Source organism: Phyllobates terribilis, unplaced genomic scaffold, assembly GCF_046119375.1.
Source record: "Phyllobates terribilis strain yellow unplaced genomic scaffold, ASM4611937v1 Scaffold_17__1_contigs__length_24005725, whole genome shotgun sequence".
Taxonomy (NCBI): domain Eukaryota; kingdom Metazoa; phylum Chordata; class Amphibia; order Anura; family Dendrobatidae; genus Phyllobates; species Phyllobates terribilis.
In genome coordinates, this window is record NW_027362777.1 from 9,442,768 (window position 1) to 9,460,349 (window position 17,582).

At 57.1% G+C, this 17,582-nt stretch overlaps 1 long non-coding RNA gene across 1 annotated transcript in view; it reads left to right on the forward strand.

Annotated features, from left to right (window-relative positions):
• The first annotated feature begins 4,199 nt into the window (after positions 1–4,199).
• Positions 4,200–17,582, forward strand: part of LOC141176216 (uncharacterized) — a 59,676-nt gene continuing 46,293 nt past the window's right edge. Inside the window, exon 1 of the long non-coding RNA XR_012253103.1 lies at positions 4,200–4,487. This is a non-coding gene — a long non-coding RNA (uncharacterized lncRNA). The remainder of the gene's footprint in view (positions 4,488–17,582) is intronic.

Below are 17,582 nucleotides of genomic sequence, written 5' to 3' on the forward strand. Positions count from 1 at the left end.
GGGTCTCTGTAGCAGTAAGTCTGAGTGGTGGGAGATCTTCAAAACAAGGGTTGCGGGGTTCTTCCGTCAGCTTTCGAGCCTCAGAGGCCTGAACAGGTACCGCCTGTATCGGGAGCTGGGGAGGAAACTCGAGCAGCTCGTCTCGACTGGAGGGGACCGTGAGGAAATCTCCAGGGTGAAAGCCTTGCTCAAGGGGTGCCAGTATGATAGGCACACATCCTTAGTTTTTGAGAGGGATTTCGGGAGGTACCGCTCGCCCGACCCCTACAGGAACTGCAGGATGTCAGTGAGTTGCAAGATGGTAACAGGACTGATCGACAGTACAGGTTCCCTGAACAGATCCAAATCAGGGATCCTGGAGGTGGTCAGATCCTTCTACTCGCATCTCTTGGGAAGGAGGGATCCAGATCGGGATGAGATGTCGGCTTTCCTGGCTGAAACCATCCCTGAACCAGGGGATGACCCCTCTCTTCATGGTTTGGCAGAAGCAATCAGGGAAGAGGAAGTGAGACGGGCCATTGATGGGCTCCGGCCCAAAAAATCGCCCGGTCCGGATGGCTTAACATCCGAGTTTTACAGGACTTTTAGGGACTCTTTGGTCCCCCTCATGACTGAGGTTTTTAATGAATGTCTCTCCTCGGACATTCTTCCCGGTTCAATGAGGAAGTCCGCCCTGATTATCCTGTCAAAGGGTAAAGACTCGTCCCGTATTGAGAATTGGCGTCCCATAGCGCTTCTCAATATGGACCGAAAGGTTCTGGCAAAGGTGCTTTTCAATCGGTTGGTGAAGTTTGCACCCCGGCTCCTTTCGGGGGCCCAGCACTGCTCTGTTCCAGGCCGCAGTACTTTTAGTGCTGTGCTCGGTGTCCGAGAGGCAGTGGAGCAGGGCAGGGCAGGTCTCTGGAAGGGGTACTTGCTGTCCTTAGACCAGGCGAAGGCCTTTGACCGGGTTAACCATGAGTACCTCTGGTCCGTCCTTCTGAGGTACGGTCTGCCCGGGAGGTTTGTTGATTGGTTGAGAGTATTATACAATGGGGCAGAGACTTTTCCGCTTGTGAACGGTTGGGTCGGACCCCCTTTTGAGGTGAGGTCTGGTGTCCGCCAGGGCTGTCCTCTGAGCCCACTGTTATACGTGTTCGCGATCGACCCCTTTTTAAGGAGAGTGGAACGCGGACCGTTGGTGGGAGTCGGGATGGACCGGGCGGAGCCAGAGGCCACCTTGAGGGTAGTGGCGTACGCCGACGACGTTTCCCTCTTTGTATCCTCGAGAGAGGAGGCGGACTGGGTCATGTCTGAAGTTGAGCGCTACTCGGTGGCTTCTGGGTCCATGATCAACCGGGATAAGTGTGAGAGTCTCTGGCTGGGAGGGGGAGATCCAAGTTTCGATCTCCCGGACACCCTTCCAGGGCCTCAGGCCACAGCAAAAATTTTAGGCATCAGTTTCGGCCCGGGGGACTATCCCCAGCAAAACTGGGAGGGCAGACTTAAGATTGCCGCCCAGAAGGTGGATCAGTGGAAGGGTTGGTCCTTGACCCTGAGGGAAAGGGTTAACCTGGCCAAGGGGTATTTGCTCCCTTTATTAATATACCTGGGCAGCGTCTGCATCTTGCCAGAACCTCTTTGGACACGGGTCTACAGCCTGTTCTTCCAACTATTATGGGGGAATAGGCTGAACCTGATCAAGAGGGAGGTCACGTACCGCACGAGGAGACTAGGAGGGTTGGGTATGGTCAACCCGGTGGTGTTTCTAGTAAACACCTTTCTTAAGGCAAACATCGCCAACCTCTGGTTAGAGAGGGCTCCTCCGTGGGTATTCTCCTGTAGGGGGTGGTTTCGGCCTTTCTTCCAGGAATGGGAGACAGGAGGGCGGGTGAAGGACCTTCGCACGCCTCATGGGCATCTTCCGGCTTATGCTACCCTGGTTGTGAAGGCGATCCGCCGGTGGGGTCTGGGAGTGTGGGAGATCAGGACCTTGTCAAGGAGGTTACTTGACAATAGGGTTCTGTTGACCCACTTCCAGAAGCCCCTGGCCCTCAAGGATTGCCCAAGCCGGGATCTGGAGGTGGGGCTCGGGTTATTAAACTCTAAGCGGATCCCCTTGAAGTTTTGGGACTTGACTTGGCGCTGCTTCCATGGGAGACTGTATGTGAGGGGCAACCTGAAGTACAGGAACTCTGATGACCGGGATTGTCCCCGCGAGGAGTGTGGCGGCATGCTTGAAAGCATGGAGCACTTCCTGCTTCAATGTCCCTTTAATACAGAGGTCTACAGTAGGGTGGGTGCTTCCATTGGCTGGCCTAGGCTGGCAGGCCTTTCCTATGCGGAGTGGGCCTATGGGGCATTCAGGTCCCTTGGTGGCCGAGATCGGGGCACTGTCTTCTTAGTTAGTTTAGTGACTAGGTTTTACACGTGGAATGCACGGTGTTTAGTGTCCACCCAGCATAAAGTCCTCCCCCGGGAAGAGGTGATTAGGAACATCCTGGGTGACCTGGCAAAAGTGCGCTCGCTGGGGTATGAGAGGCTGGGTGCAGGGAGGGCTTCCCTTCTATGGAGGGGGTTCTCATTTAATGTGCCCTAGGGAGAGTTAGGGTATGTGTGTCTGTGATAGGGTTAGTTTAGTCCTTTCTATATTTTATATTTATTTGTAGGGTCAGATGGATGTGTAGGGTCAGGGAGGGACAGGTAGGGACAGTCTTTAGGGATAGGTAGTTAGCATTAGGTTGGTAGTGAGGGTCAGAGAGGGACAGGTAGGGACAGGTAGGGATAGATTGGTAGGGCGGTAGGGACAGGTTTTTCTTTTTCTTTAATAGGGAGGGACAGGGTGTTTGTGTGCTAGATTAGGGTGAGAACCTCGGTAGTCTCCAGTTTCCTGGTGGTGGGCTGCTCCCCTCACACGATAGGTTTTTGTTTTACGGTATTGGAAACCCGAATATAGGGCTTGCAAGTACTGAACTTGGGTCTGACTTTTGTTCATGGTTATGGTCATTTGTTTATATTGTGCTATTGTTATGTTGTGTTTGCTTTGGTTATGTTGAGTACTGTATATACATGTATAGTTTTGTGTATTGTATGTATGTGTAATTTGCGCACGGGGGGGTTAGTGTAGGTTGGGTGGTGGGTTTCAGGGGGGGAGGGGGAGGGTTTTTTGGGAGAATGGACGTCCTACGGGATGCGGGAAAAAGGACCCGTTATTTGTGGGCCACAAACTTTCGTGGGACCTAAAAAGAGATGCTGTGATAAGGCCACAGACTTTCGTGGGACCTTGGGTGTTAAAAAATGGTGGTGGGGAAAAAAAAAAATAAAATAAAAAAAAAAAATAATATAAAAAACTACAAAAAAAAGGTTTTGCTGTGTATTAAGTTTTGTTTCGGCCAGGTGGCCTATTTCTTTGTTTTTGGCAGTGGGCCAGTTTGTTGTTTTGTTTTTGGGGTTTAGGTATGAATGTGGAGTGAATGTTGGAAGGGGATATTTTTGGAAAAAAAGGTTTAAGGTCTTCCCTTGCTGGGGGGGTTTTGGGAAATGGACTTTATGTTATGAACATTGTAGGACATTTTTGCTTTGCTTTATAATTTATACTGGACATTATAATTTTGGATTTGTTTGTGTTTCGTTGGGGTTTGTGTCTTGGTTATTTGTGTAGTGTGTTTTTATGGTTTGTTTTATATTTTTATAATAAAAGAGCTCCAGTTCAGCCTGCTGCAGCTTCATTCAGGAAGTGGTGGAGGTGGAGCCTGCAGTGAGCTGTGTGCCGTGTGCTTCCTGGACTGTTTGGCTGTGTTTGGAGAGAGCTCCTGGGAAGGGAGGTTTTTTTTTTTTTTCTATCTGGGACTTTTTGTCTGCCCCCTTCCCAGGAAAGAGGGCTCAGAGTGGGACTGGCCTCCGGGGCTGGGCCCCCGGCTCCCACCTCCCGGTCCAAGCTGGCGGGGGGTGGGAGGAACACCAAGCCGGCTAAGGCTACAAGATCTGGCCAAGGCAGCAGGGGTTCCAGCATGAGGACCCGGAGGACCCCCGAGGCTACGACCGCGGCGGCTCCTCCCTCCGGAGGTAGGTCGAGTACGAGCGGAGGTGCTGCAGCGGTGCCCCCTGATTGGGGTACCAAGGCGTCGAGGGAGGCAACCGTCACCTATGCCTCCCGTATACATGCGCACCTCTGCGAGTATGAGGACGCCACAAAGAAGCTAAGTTCCCTCTGGGGGGAGTTGAGGGTGGCTCAGGAGAGGTCCGTGAGGGCCTCTGGCAGTAAGAAGCCTGAGCTATCCGCCGCGGTCCGGAAGATCAAGCGGGCCATTCAAGACCTGGAAGACCGCAGGAGCACCATACTGGCAGGAAGTGGACCCTTCATGGAGAAGCTGCTTAATGATGACCGGTTCAGAGCCATGACCGGTGGGGCTCTGGAGGGGTCGCAGGGCCCCGGCCAGGCGGTGGAGGAGGAGGAAGAAGAGGTATGCGTGGAGGAGGTCGCACCCTACCCACCGCCTGGTGGCCTGGTAAGTGATCTCCAGGCATCGCATAGCGGGATAGCCCCTGAGCAGATGGCTCTCCCGTCTGATTCTAGCCCTTCAGAGGGCAGCGGGAGCGAGGGGGAGGATGAGGAGGATGGGAGCAGTAGCAGTGAGGGGGGCTGCCTTATCATGCAGCAGATCCAGCAGATCGAGTCCCCGGTACGTTTTGGTCAGCTTACGTTCGGGGATGAGATCTGCGAGGATGAGGCACCCGTGAGGGGGATGAAGAGAAAAGCAAAAAAAAAGAGAAAAACAACTGTTGCGCACAAGTTTGTGTATGTCCCCCTCTCTGGGGCCCCCCTGTCCCGTTGTGCGGCACCCGCCACCCACCCCGGCTTGGACTCTGTTGTGGGTCCACAGCGAGGGAGCGGGGAGACTATAGGCCATGGCACGCAGAGCGCTGCCCCTGTTTGTGGTAATGGAGGCAGTGGGTCCAAGATGTCTGATATGGAGCATGGCACGGAGGGCGGCCCGACGGTGGGTGTGATCTATGGTGGTGCTCAGGCTGGATCCCCTGTAAAAGGGAGGTCTGGCCTGGCACCTGGTGCGCCTGCTGGCGTGCGGGGGGCGGCTTGTACATCTGCCGCTGCCTCCTGCTCTGCTGGCGGCGCACCGACAGCCGGGGCCGCATCTCCGGCGGCGTGTGCTGGGGTTTCTGGGTCCCTCACGCGCGGATCCACTAAATCTGGATCACTTTCAGGGACCCAGAGACCTGGTAAGGTGAAGGGCGCGGGGCCTGCCGCTCCGGCAGAGCCGGCTCATAAAGGAAAGGTGGAGCTTGCTCCCCTGGCAAAATCCGTGGCGAGGTCGGGGCCCCCTGCGCAGGGGCCCAGTAATGGGTCAGTGCGGGGGGCTCCACCGCCGCTGGGTGCCGAGGGGGAGTGGCCTAGCCTGGGGCCGACCGCCGGAGCTGGGGTGGCCAGGCTTTTTGTGGCAACGGGTGTGACGGTAGGGGGTGCTATGCCCCTGAGAGCTGGTGCCGCTGGTCCAGGGGCCCCTGTGAGTAGACCCGGCTCCGGGTCGGCTTCGGGGGTCCCTGCGCGGCCGGCTTCGGGGGGTGTGGCCTCCCAGCTGTCCACGGCGCCAGTAGGAGTGGCCTCTGGGGCCCCCACTGTGCTGCCTGGTGCGGGGGGCGTGGCCTCCCTGTCATCCACGGCACCGGTGGGAGTGGCCTCTGGGGCCCCCACTGTGCTGCCTGGTGCGGGGGGCGTGGCCTCCCTGTCACCCACGGCACCGGTGGGAGTGGCCTCCGGGGCCCCCACTGTGCTGCCTGGTGTGGGGGGCGTGGCCTCCCTGTCATCCACGGCACCGGTGGGAGTGGCCTCTGGGGCCCCCACTGTGCTGCCTGGTGCGGGGGGCGTGGCCTCCCTGTCACCCACGGCACCAGTGGGAGTGGCCTCTGGGGCCCCCACTGTGCTGCCTGGTGCAGGGGGCGTGTCCTCACGGGTAAATCCCGCACAAGTGGGCGTGGCTTCACCCGAAAATGGGCGGGGCTTAGCGCCGGCAGCTGCTGGGAGCAGTAGTGCCACAGCTGTGGCTAAAAATGGAGGTGGTGCCTGCCTGCCGGTGTCCTCTGTGCCCACGGGCTTATCTGGGGCAGGGGCGCCGGCAAAAATAGCTGCAGCACCAGGCTCCCAAAACCCCCCGGCAGGGAAGGTGCTGCCAGCAGGTGGCAGCAGTAGTAATGCTGTTGAAAAACCTGCTGGCAGAAAGTGTGTGGAGAAGAAAAACAACTGTGACACCAGTGTGCATGTGAGTGGGAGTGGGGTGACTGTCGGTATGGATGTGTCTGTGGTGGAGGAAGCGAGTGCTGGTGTGTCTGTTGCTAGTGGGGGGAGTGGGGGTGGGGCTGGTCCATCTGCCCCCCCGGCTGCTGGTCCCCGGAGTTTTGCGGGGGTAGTAGCCGGGGCCTCGGGGTCTTCTCGGGGGGCTTCCTCACCTCTGGACCTCAGGGACGGTGACTTGCGACGCCGTTTCCTGGAGGCCCTCAAGAAGGGAGAACGGACGATCCAGGTAGAGGGAAGAGAGGTGGACCTGGCCTTTTGGCTAGATAGACATGGCCTGGCCGCCTTCCAAGATAAAAAGGAGGGGGAGACAGCGTGGTCCCTCCCGACAGCCGGGCAGGGGGTGGCCAGGAGGAATGTAGTTCGTCTTCGGTGGAGGGGCAGTGAAGCGTGCCCGCCAAGAGCAAGGGTCGTGGAGCTCCTCCTGAAGATGAACTTCAGGGCGACTGACATCTTTGCCCTGATCCATCCTTTTGGTACCCCCATCTTCGACATCAGTTTTGTTCGGCCGGAGGGCCTAGAGCTTTTTTGGTCGAATTTTGAACTGGTGAAGGGGGAGCCCGGCTGGCGAGACTTTGCCGTGCAGGCGGTGTCTCGCCAAAATGGAGTAAAGAGAGTGACCGTTCTAACTAATAACGAGTCGCTCTCTGGGGTCGATATTATGACGTGGCTTTCCCGCTATGGGGAGGTCACGGACGTCCCAAAAAAGAACAGGGACGAGTTTGGCATCTGGTCAGGGGGCTGGACCTTCATGATGAGGTTGAAGGTCTCAGGCGGTACTGTCACCCACATCCCCTCCTCAGCATTCCTGGGGAGGGACAGGATCCTGATCTTCTACCAGGGGCAACCAAAGGTCTGCCACAGGTGCGGTGATCCCCGCCACTTCAGCGCGGGCTGCAAGGTGCAGAAATGTGCCTTGTGTGGCGGGGTAGGTCATCTTGCCGCGGCCTGTGGTGACATTAGGTGTCACCTGTGTGGTGACCTAGGTCACCTGTACAGCCGCTGCCCCCGCTCCTTTTCTAACACCATCTCTGGTCAGGCGGGGGAGAGCCATGGGGGGGTCCCCAGCGGTGCATCCTCTGCTGGAGCCGGAGGTGGGGGCGGGAGAGGAGCTGAGGGGCCGGTGAAGGAAGGCGTGGCCAGTACATCTGCCCACCAGTGGCATCAGGTGAGGCGCCGTGGGGGTAGGGGGCAGGATAAGCCCCAGGCGACTGGGGTGATGTCTGTACCCTCCTCGGAAGCGGCAGCCGGTGCCCCTGAGGCCCTGGGGGAGGAGGCGGTGAGCGAGGAGATCAGGAGGATGGAGAGGGAGGAGGTGGCTGCTTCTGATGACTCCTCCCAGTATGAAAGTCTGGACGAGGAGGTGGTGGAGCAGCCTAAAACAAAAGGTGACAATAAGACCAGTAAGAGTCGGAGGAGGAACCGAAAAGGGGCAAAAACATCTAAGGCCCCCCCCCTGGCCACTAAGGTGCCTACGGAAGGGCTCACCGGCTCCCCTCTGATCCCCCTCTCCAACCGGTTCCATGCCCTCGATGACTCTGCTGTGTCGGAGGTCGGGGGTGAGGGACCGGCGGTAACATCTGAGGTGCCTTCAGGGAGCGGCGGGGTCCGTCCTCCGGAGGGCTCACTTTCCTCTGGGGGGGGGACTGCCCTGGGGTCCAGGGGTGAGGAACCCGGTAAGACTGGGAAGGTGGTGACGGGTGCTATGGACACCTCGGTGTCACTAAAGAGGAGGGGAGAGTCTGGCTCCTCCTCTGAGGGTGAAAAAGGTAAATTGAGGGGTGCGGTTAAAAAGAAGGCCGTCTAACTCAATCACCCATGATGGCGGAACCTACCCCGTTGACTCTGGCGTTGATTAATGTCGCCAGTATAAAGTCAGATGCGGCCAGATTTATGGCCTTTGATTTTTTCAACCGAGTTGAGGCTGACATTTTATTTTTGCAGGAGACCAGACTAACGGACATAGGGGCCATTTACAAAGCAAGGAGGGAGTGGAGGTGCGGGCCCTCATACTGGTCTCTTGCGGCCGAGCCGTATAGCGGGGTAGCGGTCCTTTTTAAGGCCGCTTTGGTGGAATGCAGACGGGTGATCGAGGTAGAAATGGGGAGGTGCTTGGTCCTTGACGTCTTCATGGGGGGACAGGAGCTCCGGCTCATTAACATCTATGGTCCACAGTCAGAGTGGGACCGTAAATGTCTCTTCCTGAAGATCAAGCCCTATCTTTTTACCAGCCGGCAGGTGGTCTTCGGTGGGGACTTTAATACTATAACCAGATCCCGTGATAGGGGAGGCCCCGGAGACCGAAGGCTGGCATTTGATAGTAATACCCTTAACAGCATAGCAAGCGAAGCTCGCCTGGTGGATGTCCACATCCGGCACACCCCAGGTCACGGGGGTTTCACCTTTCATAGGGGTAGTTGTAGGTCTAGGAAAGATAGGTTTTTTTTAAAGGAGGAAGCCGTCTCTTCTGCAGTGTCCGCTGTTGAGGTGGAATTCTCCGATCACTGTTTCATTTCCTTTTCTTTGAATGTTGCAGAGACTCCCCGGATAGGGAGAGGCCTATGGAAGCTGAATTCGTCCCTGTTGGAAGAAGCGGATGTGAGACAATCCTTTGAGGAATTTCTTCAGAGCCAGGTGCCTCTCTTGGGTCTCTGTAGCAGTAAGTCTGAGTGGTGGGAGATCTTCAAAACAAGGGTTGCGGGGTTCTTCCGTCAGCTTTCGAGCCTCAGAGGCCTGAACAGGTACCACCTGTATCGGGAGCTGGGGAGGAAATTCGAGCAGCTCGTCTCGACTGGAGGGGACCGTGAGGAAATCTCCAGGGTGAAGGCCTTGCTCAAGGGGTGCCAGTATGATAGGTACACATCCTTAGTTTTTGAGAGGGATTTCGGGAGGTACCGCTCGCCCGACCCCTACAGGAACTGCAGGATGTCAGTGAGTTGCAAGATGGTAGCAGGACTGATCGACAGTACGGGTTCCCTGAACAGATCCAAATCAGGGATCCTGGAGGTGGTCAGATCCTTCTACTCGCATCTCTTGGGAAGGAGGGATCCAGATCGGGATGAGATGTCGGCTTTCCTGGCTGAAACCATCCCTGAACCAGGGGATGACCCCTCTCTTCATGGTTTGGCAGAAGCAATCAGGGAAGAGGAAGTGAGACGGGCCATTGATGGGCTCCGGCCCAAAAAATCGCCCGGTCCGAATGGTTTAACATCCGAGTTTTACAGGACTTTTAGGGACTCTTTGGTCCCCCTCATGACTGAGGTTTTTAATGAATGTCTCTCCTCGGACATTCTTCCCGGTTCAATGAGGAAGTCCGCCCTGATTATCCTGTCAAAGGGTAAAGACTCGTCCCGTATTGAGAATTGGCGTCCCATAGCGCTTCTCAATACGGACCGAAAGGTTCTGGCAAAGGTGCTTTTCAATCGGTTGGTGAAGTTTGCACCCCGGCTCCTTTCGGGGGCCCAGCACTGCTCTGTTCCAGGCCGCAGTACTTTTAGTGCTGTGCTCGGTGTCCGAGAGGCAGTGGAGCAGGGCAGGGCAGGTCTCTGGAAGGGGTACTTGCTGTCCTTAGACCAGGCGAAGGCCTTTGACCGGGTAAACCATGAGTACCTCTGGTCCGTCCTTCTGAGGTACGGTCTGCCCGGGAGGTTTGTTGATTGGTTGAGAGTATTATACAATGGGGCAGAGACTTTTCCGCTTGTGAACGGTTGGGTCGGACCCCCTTTTGAGGTGAGGTCTGGTGTCCGCCAGGGCTGTCCTCTGAGCCCACTGTTATACGTGTTCGCGATCGACCCCTTTTTAAGGAGAGTGGAACGCGGACCGTTGGTGGGAGTCGGGATGGACCGGGCGGAGCCAGAGGCCACCTTGAGGGTAGTGGCGTACGCCGACGACGTTTCCCTCTTTGTATCCTCGAGAGAGGAGGCGGACTGGGTCATGTCTGAAATTGAGCGCTACTCGGTGGCTTCTGGGTCCATGATCAACCGGGATAAGTGTGAGAGTCTCTGGCTGGGAGGGGGAGATCCAAGTTTCGATCTCCCGGACACCCTTCCAGGGCCTCAGGCCACAGCAAAAATTTTAGGCATCAGTTTCGGCCCGGGGGACTATCCCCAGCAAAACTGGGAGGGCAGACTTAAGATTGCCGCCCAGAAGGTGGATCAGTGGAAGGGTTGGTCCTTGACCCTGAGGGAAAGGGTTAACCTGGCCAAAGGGTATTTGCTCCCATTATTAATATACCTGGGCAGCGTCTGCATCTTGCCAGAACCTCTTTGGACACGGGTCTACAGCCTGTTCTTCCAACTATTATGGGGGAATAGGCTGAACCTGATCAAGAGGGAGGTCACGTACCGCACGAGGAGACTAGGAGGGTTGGGTATGGTCAACCCTGTGGTGTTTCTAGTAAACACCTTTCTTAAGGCAAACATCGCCAACCTCTGGTTAGAGAGGGCTCCTCCGTGGGTATTCTCCTGTAGGGGGTGGTTTCGGCCTTTCTTCCAGGAATGGGAGACAGGAGGGCGGGTGAAGGACCTTCGCACGCCTCATGGGCATCTTCCGGCTTATGCTACCCTGGTTGTGGAGGTGATCCGCCGGTGGGGTCTGGGAGTGTGGGAGATCAGGACCTTGTCAAGGAGGTTACTTGACAATAGGGTTCTGTTGACCCACTTCCAGAAGCCCCTGGCCCTCAAGGATTGCCCAAGCCGGGATCTGGAGGTGGGGCTCGGGTTATTAAACTCTAAGCGGATCCCCTTGAAGTTTTGGGACTTGACTTGGCGCTGCTTCCATGGGAGACTGTATGTGAGGGGCAACCTGAAGTACAGGAACTCTGATGACCGGGATTGTCCCCGCGAGGAGTGTGGCGGCATGCTTGAAAGCATGGAGCACTTCCTGCTTCAATGTCCCTTTAATACAGAGGTCTACAATAGGGTGGGTGCTTCCATTGGCTGGCCTAGGCTGGCAGGCCTTTCCTATGCGGAGTGGGCCTATGGGGCATTCAGGTCCCTTGGTGGCCGAGATCGGGGCACTGTCGTCTTAGTTAGTTTAGTGACTAGGTTTTACACGTGGAATGAACGGTGTTTAGTGTCCACCCAGCATAAAGTCCTCCCCCGGGAAGAGGTGATTAGGAACATCCTGGGTGACCTGGCAAAAGTGCGCTCGCTGGAGTATGAGAGGCTGGGTGCAGGGAGGGCTTCCCTTCTATGGAGGGGGTTCTCATTTAATGTGCCCTAGGGAGAGTTAGGGTATGTGTGTCTGTGATAGGGTTAGTTTAGTCCTTTCTATATTTTATATTTATTTGTAGGGTCAGATGGATGTGTAGGGTCAGGGAGGGACAGGTAGGGACAGTCTTTAGGGATAGGTAGTTAGCATTAGGTTGGTAGTGAGGGTCAGAGAGGGACAGGTAGGGATAGATTGGTAGGGCGGTAGGGACAGGTTTTTCTTTTTCTTTAATAGGGAGGGACAGGGTGTTTGTGTGCTAGATTAGGGTGAGAACCTCGGTAGTCTCCAGTTTCCTGGTGGTGGGCTGCTCCCCTCACATTATAGTTTTTTGTTTTACGGTATTGGAAACCCGAATATAGGGCTTGCAAGTACTGAACTTGGGTCTGACTTTTGTTCATGGTTATGGTCATTTGTTTATTGTGCTATTGTTATGTTGTGTTTGCTTTGGTTATGTTGAGTACTGTATATACATGTATAGTTTTGTGTATTGTATGTATGTGTAATTTGCGCACGGGGGGATTAGTGTTGGTTGGGTGGGGGGTTTCAGGGGGGGAGGGGGAGGGGTTTTTGGGAGAATGGACGTCCTACGGGATGCGGGAAAAAGGACCCGTTATTTGTGGGCCACAAACTTTCGTGGGACCTAAAAAGAGATGCTGTGATAAGGCCACAGACTTTCGTGGGACCTTGGGTGTTAAAAAATGGTGGTGGGAAAAAAAAAAAAAAAAAAAAAAATAATAAAAATAGGGTTGTTGTGCATTAAATTTTCGGCCAGGTGGCCTATTTCTTTATTTTTGGCGATGGGCCAGTTATTTAGTTTTCCTTTTTTGTTAGGGGGTTAGGTATGAATGTGCAGGTATGGATGTTGTGTATGCTGGGGGTCGGGTGCGTTTTAGGGCGCACCCTGGAGGTATGGTAGGGTCTTCCCTTGCTGGGGGGTCTCCTAGAGAGTCTGCTGGAGGACTTGGACTTTGTGTCGTCACATATTATTTTTTTGTTGGACTTGTATAATTTCAGATTTTAGGTTATGTCTTGCTGGGGTTTTGTTGGTTGTTAGTTGTTTGTTTGTTGTATAATTGTATCTGTGGTTTGGTTTTTGTGTTTTGTATATGTGTTTTTGTACTTTTATAATAAAAGAGCTCCAGTTCAGCCTGCTGCAGCTTGTTTCAGGAAGTGGTGGAGGTGGAGCCTGCAGCGAGCTGTGCTGAGTGTGCTTCCTGGACTGTTTGGCTGCTGTGGAGAGAGCTCCTGGGAAGGGAGGTTTTTTTTTTCTTGTCATCTGGGACTTTTTGTCTGCCCCCTTCCCAGGAAAAAAGGCTCATAGTGGGACTAGCCTCCGGGGCTGGGCCCCCGGCTCCCACCTCCCGGTCCAAGCTGGCGGGGGGTGGGAGGAACACCAAGCCGGCTAAGGCGACAAGATCTGGCCAAGACAGCAGGGGTTCCAGCATGAGGACCCGGAGGACCCCCGAGGCTGCGACCGCGGCGGCTCCTCCCTCCGGAGGTAGGTCGAGTACTAGCGGAGGTGCTGCAGCGGTGCCCCCTGATTGGGGTACCAAGGCGGCGAGGGAGGCAACCGTCACCTATGCCTCCCGTATACATGCGCACCTCTGTGAATATGAGGACGCTACAAAAAAGCTAAGTTCCCTCTGGGGGGAGTTGAGGGTGGCTCAGGAGAGGTCCGAGAGGGCCTCTGGCAGTAAGAAGCCTGAGCTATTCGCCGCGGTCCGGAAGATCAAGTGGGCCATACAAGACCTGGAGGACCGCAGGAGCACCATCATGGCGGGCAGCGGACCCTTTAAGGAAAAGTTGCAGAATGATAGCCGGTTCAGAGCCATGACCGGTGGGGCTCTGGAGGGGTCGCAGGGCCCCAGCCAGGCGGTGGTGGAGGAAGAGGTATGCGTGGAGGAGGCTGCACCCTACCTGCCGCCTGGTGGCCTGGTAAGTGATCTCCAGGCATCGCATAGCGGGATAGCCCCTGAGCAGATGGCTCTCCCGTCGGATTCTAGCCCTTCAGAGGGCAGCGGGAGCGAGGGGGAGGATGAGGAGGATGGGAGCAGTAGCAGTGAGGGGGGCTGCCTTATCATGCAGCAGATCCAGCAGATCGAGTCCCCGGTACGTTTTGGTCAGCTTACGTTCGGGGATGAGATCTGCGAGGATGAGGCACCCGTGAGGGGGATGAAGAGAAAAGCAAAAAAAAAAGAGAAAAACAACTGTTGCGCACAAATTTGTGTATGTCCCCCTCTCTGGGGCCTCCCTGTCCCGTTGTGCGGCACCCGCTACCCACCCCGGCTTGGACTCTGTTGTGGGTCCACAGCGAGGGAGCGGGGAGAATATAGGCCATGGCATGCGGAGCGCTGTCTCTGTTTGTGGTAATGGAGGCAGTGGGGCGGAGGTGTCTGATATGGAGCATGGCACGGAGGGCGGCCCGACGGTGGGTGTGATCTATGGTGGTGCTCAGGCTGGATCCCCTGTAAAAGGGAGGTCTGGCCTGGCACCTGGTGCGCCTGCTGGCGTGCAGGGGGCGGCTTGTACATCTGCCGCTGCCTCCTGCTCTGCTGGCGGCGCACCGACAGCCGGGGCCGCATCTCCGGCGGCGTGTGCTGGGGTTTCTGGGTCCCTCACGCGCGGATCCACTAAATCTGGATCACTTTCAGGGACCCAGAGACCTGGTAAGGTGAAGGGCGCGGGGCCTGCCGCTCCGGCAGAGCCGGCTCATAAAGGAAAGGTGGGGCTTGCTCCCCTGGCAAAATCCGTGGCGAGGTCGGGGCCCCCTGCGCAGGGGCCCAGTAATGGGTCAGCGCGGGGGGCTCCACCGCCGCTGGGTGCCGGAGGGGGAGTGGCCTAGCCTGGGGCCGGCCGCCGGAGCTGGGGTGGCCAGGCTTTTTGTCGTAAAGGGTGTGACGGTAGGGGGTGCTATGCCCCTGAGAGCTGGTGCCGCTGGTCCAGGGGCCCCTGTGAGTAGACCCGGTTCCGGGTCGGTTTCGGGGGTCCCAGCGCGTCCGGCTTCGGGGGGCGTGGCCTCCCAGCCGTCCACGGCGCCAGTAGGAGTGGCCTCTGGGGCCCCCACCGTGCTGCCTGGTGCGGGGGGCGTGGCCTCCCTGTCACCAAAGGCACCGGTGGGAGTGGCCTCTGGGGCCCCCGCCGTGCTGCCTGGTGTGGGGGGCGTGGCCTCCCTGTCATCCACGGCACCGGTGGGAGTGGCCTCTGGGGCCCCCACCGTGCTGCCTGGTGCGGGGGGTGTGGCCTCTCTGTCATCCAAGGCGCCGGTGGGAGTGGCCTCTGAGGCCCCCACTGTGCTTCCTGGTGCAGGGGGCGTGGCCTCCCTGTCACCCACGGCACCAGTGGGAGTGGCCTCTGGGCCCCCCACTGTGCTGCCTGGTGCAGGGGGCGTGTCCTCGCGGGTAAATCCAGCACAAGTGGGCGTGGCTTCACCCGAAAAGGGGCGGGGCTTAGCGCCGGCAGCTGCTGGGAGCAGTAGTGCCACAGCTGTGGCTAAAAATGAAGGTGGTGCCTGCCTGCCAGTGTCCTCTGTGCCCACGGGCTTATCTGGGGCAGGGGCGCCGGCAAAAATAGCTGCAGCACCAGGCTCCCAAAACCCCCCGGCAGGGAAGGTGCTGCCAGCAGGTGGCAGCAGTAGTAATGCTGTTGGAAAACCTGCTGGCAGAAAGTGTGTGGAGAAAAAAAACAACTGTGACCCCAGTGTGCATGTGAGTGGGAGTGGGGCGACTGTCGGTATGGATGTGTCTGTGGTGGAGGAAGCGAGTGCTGGTGTGTCTGTTGCTAGTGGGGGTGGGGCTGGTCCATCTGCCCCCCCGGCTGCTGGTCCCCGGAGTTTTGCGGGGGTAGTAGCCGGGGCCTCGGGGTCTTCTCGGGGGGCTTCCTCACCTCTGGACCTCAGGGACGGTGACTTGCGACGCCGTTTCCTGGAGGCCCTCAAGAAGGGAGAACGGACGATCCAGGTAGAGGGAAGAGAGGTGGACCTGGCCTTTTGGCTAGATAGACATGGCCTGGCCGCCTTCCAAGATAAAAAGGAGGGGGAGACAGCGTGGTCCCTCCCGACAGCCGGGCAGGGGGTGGCCAGGAGGAATGTAGTTCGTCTTCGGTGGAGGGGCAGTGAAGCGTGCCCGCCAAGAGCAAGGGTCGTGGAGCTCCTCCTGAAGATGAACTTCAGGGCGACTGACATCTTTGCCCTGATCCATCCTTTTGGTACCCCCATCTTCAACATCAGTTTTGTTCGGCCGGAGGGCCTAGAGCTTTTTTGGTCGAATTTTGAACTGGTGAAGGGGGAGCCCGGCTGGCGAGACTTTGCCGTGCAGGCGGTGTCTCGCCAAAATGGAGTAAAGAGAGTGACCGTTTTAACTAATAACGAGTCGCTCTCTGGGGTCGATATTATGACGTGGCTTTCCCGCTATGGGGAGGTCACGGACGTCCCAAAAAAGAACAGGGACGAGTTTGGCATCTGGTCAGGGGGCTGGACCTTCATGATGAGGTTGAAGGTCTCAGGCGGTACTGTCACCCACATCCCCTCCTCAGCATTCCTGGGGAGGGACAGGATCCTGATCTTCTACCAGGGGCAACCAAAGGTCTGCCACAGGTGCGGTGATCCCCGCCACTTCAGCGCGGGCTGCAAGGTGCAGAAATGTGCCTTGTGTGGCGGGGTAGGTCATCTTGCCGCGGCCTGTGGTGACATTAGGTGTCACCTGTGTGGTGACCTAGGTCACCCGTACAGCCGCTGCCCCCGCTCCTTTTCTAACACCATCTCTGGTCAGGCGGGGGAGAGCCATGGGGGGGTCCCCAGCGGTGCATCCTCTGCTGGAGCCGGAGGTGGGGGCGGGAGAGGAGCTGAGGGGCCGGTGAAGGAAGGCGTGGCCAGTACATCTGCCCACCAGTGGCATCAGGTGAGGCGCCGTGGGGGTAGGGGGCAGGATAAGCCCCAGGCGACTGGGGTGATGTCTGTACCCTCCTCGGAAGCGGCAGCCGGTGCCCCTGAGGCCCTGGGGGAGGAGGCGGTGAGCGAGGAGATCAGGAGGATGGAGAGGGAGGAGGTGGCTGCTTCTGATGACTCCTCCCAGTATGAAAGTCTGGACGAGGAGGTGGTGGAGCAGCCTAAAACAAAAGGTGACAATAAGACCAGTAAGAGTCGGAGGAGGAACCGAAAAGGGGCAAAAACATCTAAGGCCCCCCCCCTGGCCACTAAGGTGCCTACGGAAGGGCTCACCGGCTCCCCTCTGATCCCCCTCTCCAACCGGTTCCATGCCCTCGATGACTCTGCTGTGTCGGAGGTCGGGGGTGAGGGACCGGCGGTAACATCTGAGGTGCCTTCAGGGAGCGGCGGGGTCCGTCCTCCGGAGGGCTCACTTTCCTCTGGGGGGGGGGACTGCCCTGGGGTCCAGGGGTGAGGAACCCGGTAAGACTGGGAAGGTGGTGACGGGTGCTATGGACACCTTGGTGTCACTAAAGAGGAGGGGAGAGTCTGGCTCCTCCTCTGAGGGTGAAAAAGGTAAATTGAGGGGTGCGGTTAAAAAGAAGGCCGTCTAACTCAATCACCCATGATGGCGGAACCTACCCCGTTGACTCTGGCGTCGATTAATGTCGCCAGTATAAAGTCAGATGCGGCCAGATTTATGGCCTTTGATTTTTTCAACCGAGTTGAGGCTGACATTTTATTTTTGCAGGAGACCAGACTAATGGACATGGGGGCCATTTACAAAGCAAGGAGGGAGTGGAGGTGCGGGCCCTCATACTGGTCTCTTGCGGCCGAGCCGTATAGCGGGGTAGCGGTCCTTTTTAAGGCCGCTTCGGTGGAATGCAGACGGGTGATCGAGGTAGAAATGGGGAGGTGCTTGGTCCTTGACGTCTTCATGGGGGGACAGGAGCTCCGGCTCATTAACATCTATGGTCCACAGTCAGAGTGGGACCGTAAATGTCTCTTCCTGAAGATCAAGCCCTATCTTTTTACCAGCCGGCAGGTGGTCTTCGGTGGGGACTTTAATACTATAACCAGATCCCGCGATAGGGGAGGCCCCGGAGACCGAAGGCTGGCTTTTGATAGTAATACCCTTAACAGCATAGCAAGCGAAGCTCGCCT